Genomic DNA, 9,138 nt, shown 5'->3' with positions numbered 1-9,138 from the left:
TTTTCTTTTGTCTCAGAATACCTGCTTAAATATAAAAAAATATTTTGTATTCAAGCTCAATTTTTTTTTTCTTCTCATGCAATTTAAAAAAAAGTGTTCAGAGAAAATTAATAATACTTCCCTTTGTTTGCATGATTTGGTTTATCAGACAGGCTGCTTTTATACACTAAAGCTGAAACAACACAATGTGAACAGTTCAAACTAAAGTGTGCACGCTGTCCTTGTTACTTGAATGGCTGAAGACTGTGAGACCTTTTAATTGATAAAGAAAGCAACGCCTACAAAGAAATACTTCAAAGCACCAACATTAACTTAAATAGTGCCATTTTGCAATAAACGATGGCAATAAAAACTGCAGTGAATGTAGCTGGATTATGGTTATTGTTGCAGTTGAAGAGTAAGGAGTTACATCTCGAACCTTCTTGTGAGATCAACACCAGTTTTCATTGAAATCTAAATGCAACTGCTAACAATAATGCTTTCCTCTTGAATGTAGTAGTGTAAAATAAAAAGGTACATCTATAGTGGTGTATCAGGAATATTTTGCAGTAGGATAGACACAAATGTATAATTTAAGCAGCAGAAATCACAACTGTAACAAAGGTGTGACTCACCTGCTTCTCTTTGTCTCCTTCTGTCGACTCCTTTGTGACTGACAGTGATAACAGAGTAAACGATGTGGAGGGTTTTTTTTAGCACATGTATTCATCACCTCGGTGGATATCAAGAAGACATGAAGTGCTTCTGTAAGTTTGGCTCATTCTGTGAATTTGTGTGCGTGTTTGTGTTTAGACTGTCTTACTTCTTCCCTTTAGTAGTAAGTGCAAATATAACCCAGCATGCCACTGTATGTTTATTAAATGTCTATTTCGAATAATAATAAGAGTGGGAAATAGAAAACGCTTTCACGCTGGGCACTTGCACTAAAATGTGATTTTGGGTTTTTTTGCGTTGAGATTTAAACACCTCCTTTTCCTCTTCTATATCCAGGACATAATGTTGATATATTTTCCCCCACAGTTCAAATAAAGTCAGGGAAAAGATGGAGGAGGGGTTGCTGGGTTGAGGGTGAGGTGATGGGCGGGGTGACGTCAGGTCCCATCAGTCTGACACATCTCCTATTGGACCAGTGCAGGCTTTTTAAAGGTGCAGGCAGAAGCGCGCAGGAGAGTCGCTCTCCTCCACAGACGAGCCGCAGCTCTCCAGCTCTCCATCCGGCAGAGAAGCAGCGGAGCCGGGCTGAGAGTCGCCAGGTGAGCGTGGAGACCTTCGGTGTATTCTTTGGGGCGTGGGGGGAGAAACAGACTGTAGAGAGAGTAGGGGAGGGGGAAGGAGAGGGTTGTAGGAAACTGTCGGAGCGTTTGGTTTCAGTCAAAGGGGAGTATATGGGTCAGAGACACGCCGAGTGACATCTGGTTGTTTTATATCAGCCGTAAGATTCAAATTTCTGCGCGTAATTGTGTTTTCTCTCTCGCGCTATAGACCTGACGAGGAAGCATCTCCGAGACTGACCCGATATATCAACAGGTAGGTGCACCCACCTGTTTCTATTTCATTCTATTTTTATTTCTTATTTTTTACATAACACGCCACGACAAATATCCCAGTCACACAAAAGTGAGCCATCCCTGCTTGTGCTGATCTCGAGACGACGGTGCCCCAAACCCCAATAATGGCAGCATTAATTAGGGAGCAAAAAAAAAAAAGTTCTTTATGTCGGCTCCCTGCGTGGTCCCCGCGTCGTTACCTCCTCATGGATTATCAGCATCCCCCGCTTCGTAGCCTGTTTGGGCTTCCTGGGGTCAAGTGACAACAGCTCAATGTTGAAACCCTCAGACGGAATCAATAGCCTGCTCATCTCCTGTAGGCCAGGGGACATGAAAGAGCGAGAGAGAGAAGCTTAATTGGTCTTCTTCTTTTTTCTTTTAGACATAGTTCAAAGTGTGAAGCGATGACAGTAGAGGTGAAAATGAAGTGCAGTTGGAAAAGGTCCTGCAGGGGCCCTCCTTACAACAAGGTAACTGCGCTGAATTGAACTTTTAATAGTTTCTTCCTTGCAGCCTTGTAATTAATTATCTAAAAGCTGAGCTGTGGCGAAACCACAGCTTTTTAAAAGTGTGAAAAAAATTAGAGGATGGCAGTGTGTGTTTCAACCCAGGCAGATTAGAGGTTTCAGCACCAGAGCGGCGGACAGCTCCACACATCTGGCCACATGGCCCCCAGCAAGGACGCCAGAGGTCTCTTCTCTGAATCCCCGCAGACAAAATGTTTCCTCAAACCTTGGCGTGTCATTCCAGCATGTTATAGCTGATAAAAGTGGAGGGAAGAAAGGAAGAAAAAACCCCAGAGCAGTCTAGTGATGACAGCATGAGAAGTGTGAAGGCCAAGATGTATCATGCATATTATTCGATTTTGTCAAAGTCCCAAATTATTCTGGGTGATTCGCCTCGGGATGTGTCAGTGACAGGCAGCCTCCTTCTGGCAGGGTCTGAGGTGTCAAAATGGAACCTGGAGTGCAGCCAGGATTTCCTATTGTGACTTACCCCCCACTCTCTTCTGCATGAGTGCATGTTGGGCGACTCGCAGTCTCCATACGTACACCCCCACGCGTACGCACGCACGCATGCACACACACGACGGCACCAAATGGTGTGACACGGCACATACAATCTGTAGCCATGAGAGAAATTCAGTGCTAACAGGTGTTCAAACAGGCCGCTTGGTACATTCTTCCAATTATTGCAATTAGATGCTGCCTGGTTACCACTCCATAATGTATAACTGCTGCTGTGGAGGAGAGTGTGTATGTGTGTGTGTGAGAGAGAGAGGGTGAGACAGAGGGGGAAACAGCAGGAATGAGCAAAGGAGAGAGAGGGAGAGTTTTTTTGATGTGGCGATTGTCTTTGCTTTCTGTGGAGGGTAAAGAATAAAAAGCAAGAAGCGCACGTCTGAATTATATACTATTCAGTGAACGCGCTCTGAATTTATAACTAATCCCCTTTTTTTTGCCCTGAGTCATTATCAGCTTTAGCAGATTGTCTCAGAACTGGAGGCAGCGGTGTTTGCTTTTAAATAAACAGAGCTCCCTCTCTCTGTGGCAGAGGGTGTGTTTTAGACAAACTGTTGCTTTTTGCTGCTTTCGTGATGTGTGCGGAGATGGGCAGCATACTGATTGGAAACAGGCCTCGTCTTGTGCTCTTTATTCTGTCTTGATGAAGCGGGGATGCCTTCATTTGTCCAATCAAGAGTTTAAAACCCTTAAAATTTCAGCTCAAATCAAACGCTTGACATCTTTGCTTCTTTTTCTTTTCTTAAAAAAAGACTTAATCAGTAATCAAAATGCAGCAATTTCATGTTGATCAACTTCCTCTGGATTCAAAAGCAGGTTAGAAGGCTACTTATTCGAGGGCTAAACAGAAGAAAGTGTCTGATATTTGAGGCATTTCATCACGGCGGCGAGCGAGGGGACATTGACTTGATAAGTGATTGAGCCGTCGTACTTTATAGAGAGCAGAGGGCAATCACAGCAGGTCTTATCAGGGAGCAGGGGCAAAAAAAAGAAAAAAAAGATAACTGAGAGCCATAAAGTGGGAAAGCACAAAGCGCCACGCGAGCAGCATCTGTGTGTGTCCATAGGTGAGAGTACATGTGTGTCGTATTAAACAGGAGATGTTTGTGGCAGCTGCCGGCCTTGTTTGAACAGCAATCACAATCAGCGGCGGCAGCAGCCAAGCGTGTGGTAGTGACAGCGCTGGTGGGAGACTCTCTGCCATCGCTCCCCCGCTCTCCACCCTGCACCTTCTGCTCCTCCTCCTCGTCTTCCTTGCGTCTCTCTCTAACCTCGCCTCGCATGCCTGTCCTCTCCTCCCTCCTGTTGCTTCTTCGCTTCTCCCTTCAGCTAAAGTGGCTGGCATTGCATCAGCTCCACCGCAGTTGAGGCCGGATCCGAATTGATTCTCCGTCCTCTCCGGGAAAGTTATTACAGCTTCAGATCTCTTTCAGAGCGACTTCAAAAAGGCTCCCCGGAAAGCCGTGAAAACAAGGTGTTCCTGCGCCTCTGTTCTGGTCTTGTGTGGCTCCTCTTTAATGCTGCCTCGGTAGTGAGAAATATATGAGCGCTGCTAGACTGCTTGGCTACCTGTGATGAGAGCGAAGCAATGCGCACAGGATTTGCCTGCGTGTCCCTGGTGGTCTGTGAGGACACTGGGTAGTTTCAGCAACAACAGGACGTGGAAAATAATCTTTGAGTATAAAGAGGAAGTTGTTAGGCTAAGATTTTTGTCCTTTTTCTAACAATTTACTAAATAGTGTATTTAAAATAAATGTGAAAATGCTAAGAAAAAGAATTAACACACAGCATAAGTAATCTATTTGTATAGATTGGGAACAATGGGACATATCTAAAAATATCCGATTTTTAACTAGTCTCCACACCCGCCACCATCCTGTCTTTCTACACCTGCTGCTCACTCCTGTCTTTGCTACACCTCCCCTCTCACCCCCCAGCCGGATTTGTTTGTTCATCCTCCGCTGTTGTTTCCCTTCCCCTCATCTACTTAGGGAACAGCCTAAATCCATTGTTTGATGTGCCCTTTTCATTTGCTGGAGGAGAGGAGAGAGAAGGAAAGCGAGCGAGGTGAAGGTGGCAGGGTCGCTTGAGGATGGAAGAGAAAAGAGGAAAATTATGTAGATGGAGGGAAGAAGCGGGAGTCCTGAAGCAACAGGCTCATAAAGCGTGTTTGTGAAGCGATTTACTGACACGGTAAACACACGGTCAGGATGGGTTTTTTTGCTTTTTTTTTCATGATTGCATTTTAATCTCTCTGTCACTGCTGCTACAGATCTTTGGCAAGACAGTCATATATAATCAAAAACATCTCCATCTTGTTCTCTGGAGATAAGGTTTTAGGATTTATTGGCGTTATCTGGGTTTTTAAAAACATGTCCATTAATAAAAATTGTTGGCATCTATTTAAATGATAAACCTCACACAGCTTGTCAAAGCATTTCATTTTAAATTTATGCCACTGCTCTCTGAAGACTGACAGTCACACTGTCTGACTGTCGGAAATCGCTTCATTGCATTAACACGAGACTCCCTCTTAAAGGGACGCTCAGTAGTTCACTCCTGCAGTAAACCCACTCTGTTATAAACTGAAATAAAGTGCAGATACCTGCAGTCGCAGGTGCTGCTTCTCACTAACTGACCAGTCAAAACAATGTATCCCTCCTCCTAAAGCATCAAAAAGACATTGGTGCCTAGGTGAGCTTAACAGCAGCTCTGTAGCTAGCCTGAGGGGTAAATAGTTGTGTGTTAATCAGGCTAACCTGCCTTCTCTAACCCTCCAGTTTACTGGCGTTACTGGTGTGCAGCTTTTATCTTTATTTAAACCCAAAGATAAAGCAGACCTCATCCAGAACGTCTGTAGATGTAAAGTACAGCTACCAACAGGCAGCCCACATATAGTGTTGGATTAATTTGTTAAAAATTTGTTCCCACTGAGAAAAATTTACATGAACACCCCCATCAAGCCACAGAAAATTTTGGTAGGATACACCACGTGGCAGTTTTTGGATGTCATATGAGGCAGAAGAAAGTACAGTTATTGTTTAAAATAAGATTCCATTGATTATTGCCCAAAAGTATTTATTATGTATATGTTTCATTTGTATTTTGGTAGAAAGTAAATGGCTCCTGTAATTCTGATGACTTAACCAGCTAATTACATGTATCACATTAAACTTGTAGTAACCTGCGTTTAACTGTCAGTCTAACATAATCACTATTTTTTTGTTCCACAACCACAAGTTTTCTCACTTTTAATACAAAAAGAATGTCTGTGCTGTTATTAAAGCTATCCCTGCTAACCCTGATAGACTGCAATGCTTTTTCTGGTCCACACTGCCTTTCAGTGTCGACTCGGGGTGAGCCTGGCTGCTTCAATTCAGCCACATTTCCACTTCATTTGGACCAGATATCAGGTGTGGTGTCACATTTCGGCCAAACCAGACCTAAACAGCATTTGCTGTGACATTTGTCATGCTAGGCTCATAACTTTCAGACACATTTGACCCGCTTTAACCCACGTAAGGTGTGGACTCTTTAAAAGACGGAGATCCTCCAGTCTTGGTGTGGCCTTTGTGTCAGCGTTAGGCAAAACAACTAAAGCCCTGGAAATGTGTTGGCAGCTAATGTTCTGTTGCTTATGTAGTGGGTTTTTCTTTTGTCGTTCTTGTTGTTTTTTTTGTATTGTTTTGCATTGTTTTTTTAATTAAGATAGTTGTATTAATGAGCAACTGTTTTCCAGTGACACAAGTTGTGAATATGGGAATCTCTCCAGCACTGCCTTGACTCCTGCATGACGTGGGCACAGCTTAACTACCCTTTACTGCTTAATAAACAAGCCAAAATAGCCCAGGAAGTTTAAATCTCATTGCAATCTGTGGGGAGGAACAGAGATCCCATGATTACACTCTCCCACTGTATTGGCCTTCAAAATTATTTTTCACTTAGGAAATAATTAAAAACGATTCACAAGTACAGAATGTCTCAGAAATTTGACACATGTAACTGACTAACTTTTTCAGGTGATTTTGCTCTCTTCTTGGCAACAGTTGGCCTTAAAAACAGTAAATCCAGCTAAAAAAGGTGAATAAATTAAGCGAATCCTGCGCTGACAGATGGTGCATCATAATTATGACTGGTTGGGTAGGAAATAGCACAAGATGCAGCAAGCAAAAATGAGACTGGAGTATCAAAATGGGACTAACGAGCAGGAGACTGTTTACCCATCGTCTTTTTTATGTTAATGCAGATCAAACTGGATAAAGTCAGTCTGTGTAGAGTGACATTTGATCCTCATCTGTGTCTCCTTTCTTATAAAAAGGCAGAATGAGACCATTTTTGTCGTCTAATGACTTGATCGGTTAAATCTTTTTCCTTCTTGAGACATGCAAATAGTTTAGAGCTCCTCGTGGCGTGAGGTTGAGAGTGAGGACCGGCTCATGGAATGAAAAGACGAAGCTGTTCTCTGACAGACTACAACAGACTTGTCAGGCTCGCCCCGCTGCACTGCAATATGAAAGGATTTATTTCAATAGCACTTAACAAAGGACTGCCAGCAGAAAGGAAAACACAGGTTAATGCAAATAAAGGATCGTGCTTGAAAAACAGAAAGGTCGAAGACAGGAGCTGCTTCGATGTGTTGTCATAGAGCATGTGAGGGTGAACTCCATCGGTCCAGAAAAAGCACGACTCCAAATATAAAAGCTTAATTTGGGGGGGGGGATATAACCAAGAGACACATCCACGTGCCTTGAAATTATATTTAATTTCAAATAGTTTTTTTTCTGCGTGATAAGCAAGTATTTTCAGGATAGCAGGGCGAGGGGGAAAATATAATTAACTTTCGTGGTCATGGACAGAAAAATTCATGCACCAGTTATCTTGCATTGCAAATGCAACACAACCGTGTAGAATTATTATCTGATTCATGTGCAATTTAATTCAACGTTAAGGTTAATCTGTGCAGAGACTGGTGCATACCAACGACACAGATTGGTAATGCATTTGCATTTTCCTGCTTCAGACCTGCGTGTAGGTATATGTGCAGAAGTGTGGAGCACAGCAGCACTTGGAGTTGCACATGTCTTAATTGGGAACCATTCATATCGCTGTGTATCAGACAGGATTTTAAAGGCGAGAGCTCGTATAGGAGATCGTTGTTCATGTTCTCATCCCGCCTCTTGGTCTACAGGAAAATGCAACAACATTCTTCTAATTATGTATTTAGCTGTGCAGATCTGTGCATCTCTTTTCTCTGTGAATGACTACTGCAGTTAACAATTCACATTTTTTTCACTCCAAGGTCACTGCAGAGCTCTTTAGCGAGAGGCAAAACGCTTCCTCGTCCACCTGCACACTGTGAGTAACCGTCAGCATATCGGCCATCTGCCGCCTTGTTTCTCCCTACACGCTGCATTGTGTTGTTCCTCTGAGCTGTTTGGATTCGGCTACATGTATCGCTGTTTATTTTCTGAGCGTGCGACCTTTTCTTCTTTTTTTTTTTGCACGCTCCTCCATGTGTGAAGTCTGTTACGAGTCCTCGTGCAGGTGCGAAACCCGACATGCCCCTACTGCCTCGTTAGGTGTACGACTTTAATTGGACTGTGTGATTTTCTGTTGTTTTTACGTCATTTTTTTCACAGCGTGAGTTTTTGGTTTATTCCCGACTGTGCGTGCGCGTGTGTGTGTGCGCACGCGGCGCACTTCTTCAAGCATGTTTTTCTCAAGTTTGTGTGTGCACCTGTATGTATGTGTGTGTTTATAATCCAAGGCCATTCAATAGCACCACGTGGATCCATCCCATATCCCGGTCGCCATGGTTACCAGGGCCACTTATCACAGAGGGTCCCGGCAGATCAAACAGGTGTGCATCCTGACTATGTGTCTCCTCGACGACGGTTGCTAGGAACCTTTGTTGCATGCAACATACAGGTGCTTGTCACCTCTGGCGAAAAACAGCATGAGCGCAAAAACATTGTCGTGATGTCCTGGTCTGATCTGGTGAGTGTGTGTGTGTGTGTGTTTGCACTCGGTGTCCTTGTGAGAAACAGAGTGAGGTTCGATTCTTCTGAGAGTTTTTTGTTTTTTTGTCTTTCTTCACTTCATGGAGCTGCTCCTGCAGGACCTGGTGCTTAGGTTAAAGTTTAAAATCCATCAATGAATGTTTGAGGAAATTCAGTCTTGCACTTTCATGAAAAAGGGGAAGATTATCCTGACTTCTGTTAGTCAACCCTGTTCCCGTGATGCCAATTTACTGAGTTTGAAAGGCAGGTTGTAACAACCCTGATTGCATCATATTAGTATTATTTATAAAGAGCTAAAGGAAACATTTGGACACATTTAATTAATCTGGAAAGGAGAAAGAAAAAACCCAACAAAAGTATTGTTTGATGCTGATTGGTGCACAGAAATACATGACATCACTCTTTTCCAACTAAGCCCTTCCCACTTTAAACATGCAATCTTATTACATCAGCCATCCGTCCATACATCCATCCATTTTGTGCCTCTTATTTGGCTTCAGGTCGCAGAGGTAGCAGTCCAAGCAGCAATGTGAGAGTAATTTTAAATAT

General features: G+C 43.2%; 1 long non-coding RNA gene across 1 annotated transcript; it reads left to right on the top strand.

Annotated features, from left to right (window-relative positions):
- The first annotated feature begins 1,178 nt into the window (after positions 1 to 1,178).
- Positions 1,179 to 7,954, top strand: LOC118454695 (uncharacterized). The gene is made up of 3 exons (XR_004843851.2): positions 1,179 to 1,253; positions 1,483 to 1,527; positions 7,869 to 7,954. It is a non-coding gene; the product is annotated as an uncharacterized LOC118454695 (long non-coding RNA).
- The last annotated feature ends 1,184 nt before the right edge of the window (positions 7,955 to 9,138 follow it).

Source organism: Neolamprologus brichardi, chromosome 7, assembly GCF_056152115.1.
Source record: "Neolamprologus brichardi isolate AB-2024 chromosome 7, ASM5615211v1, whole genome shotgun sequence".
Taxonomy (NCBI): Eukaryota; Metazoa; Chordata; class Actinopteri; order Cichliformes; family Cichlidae; genus Neolamprologus; species Neolamprologus brichardi.
This window is presented reverse-complemented; position numbering and strand designations above follow the sequence as displayed.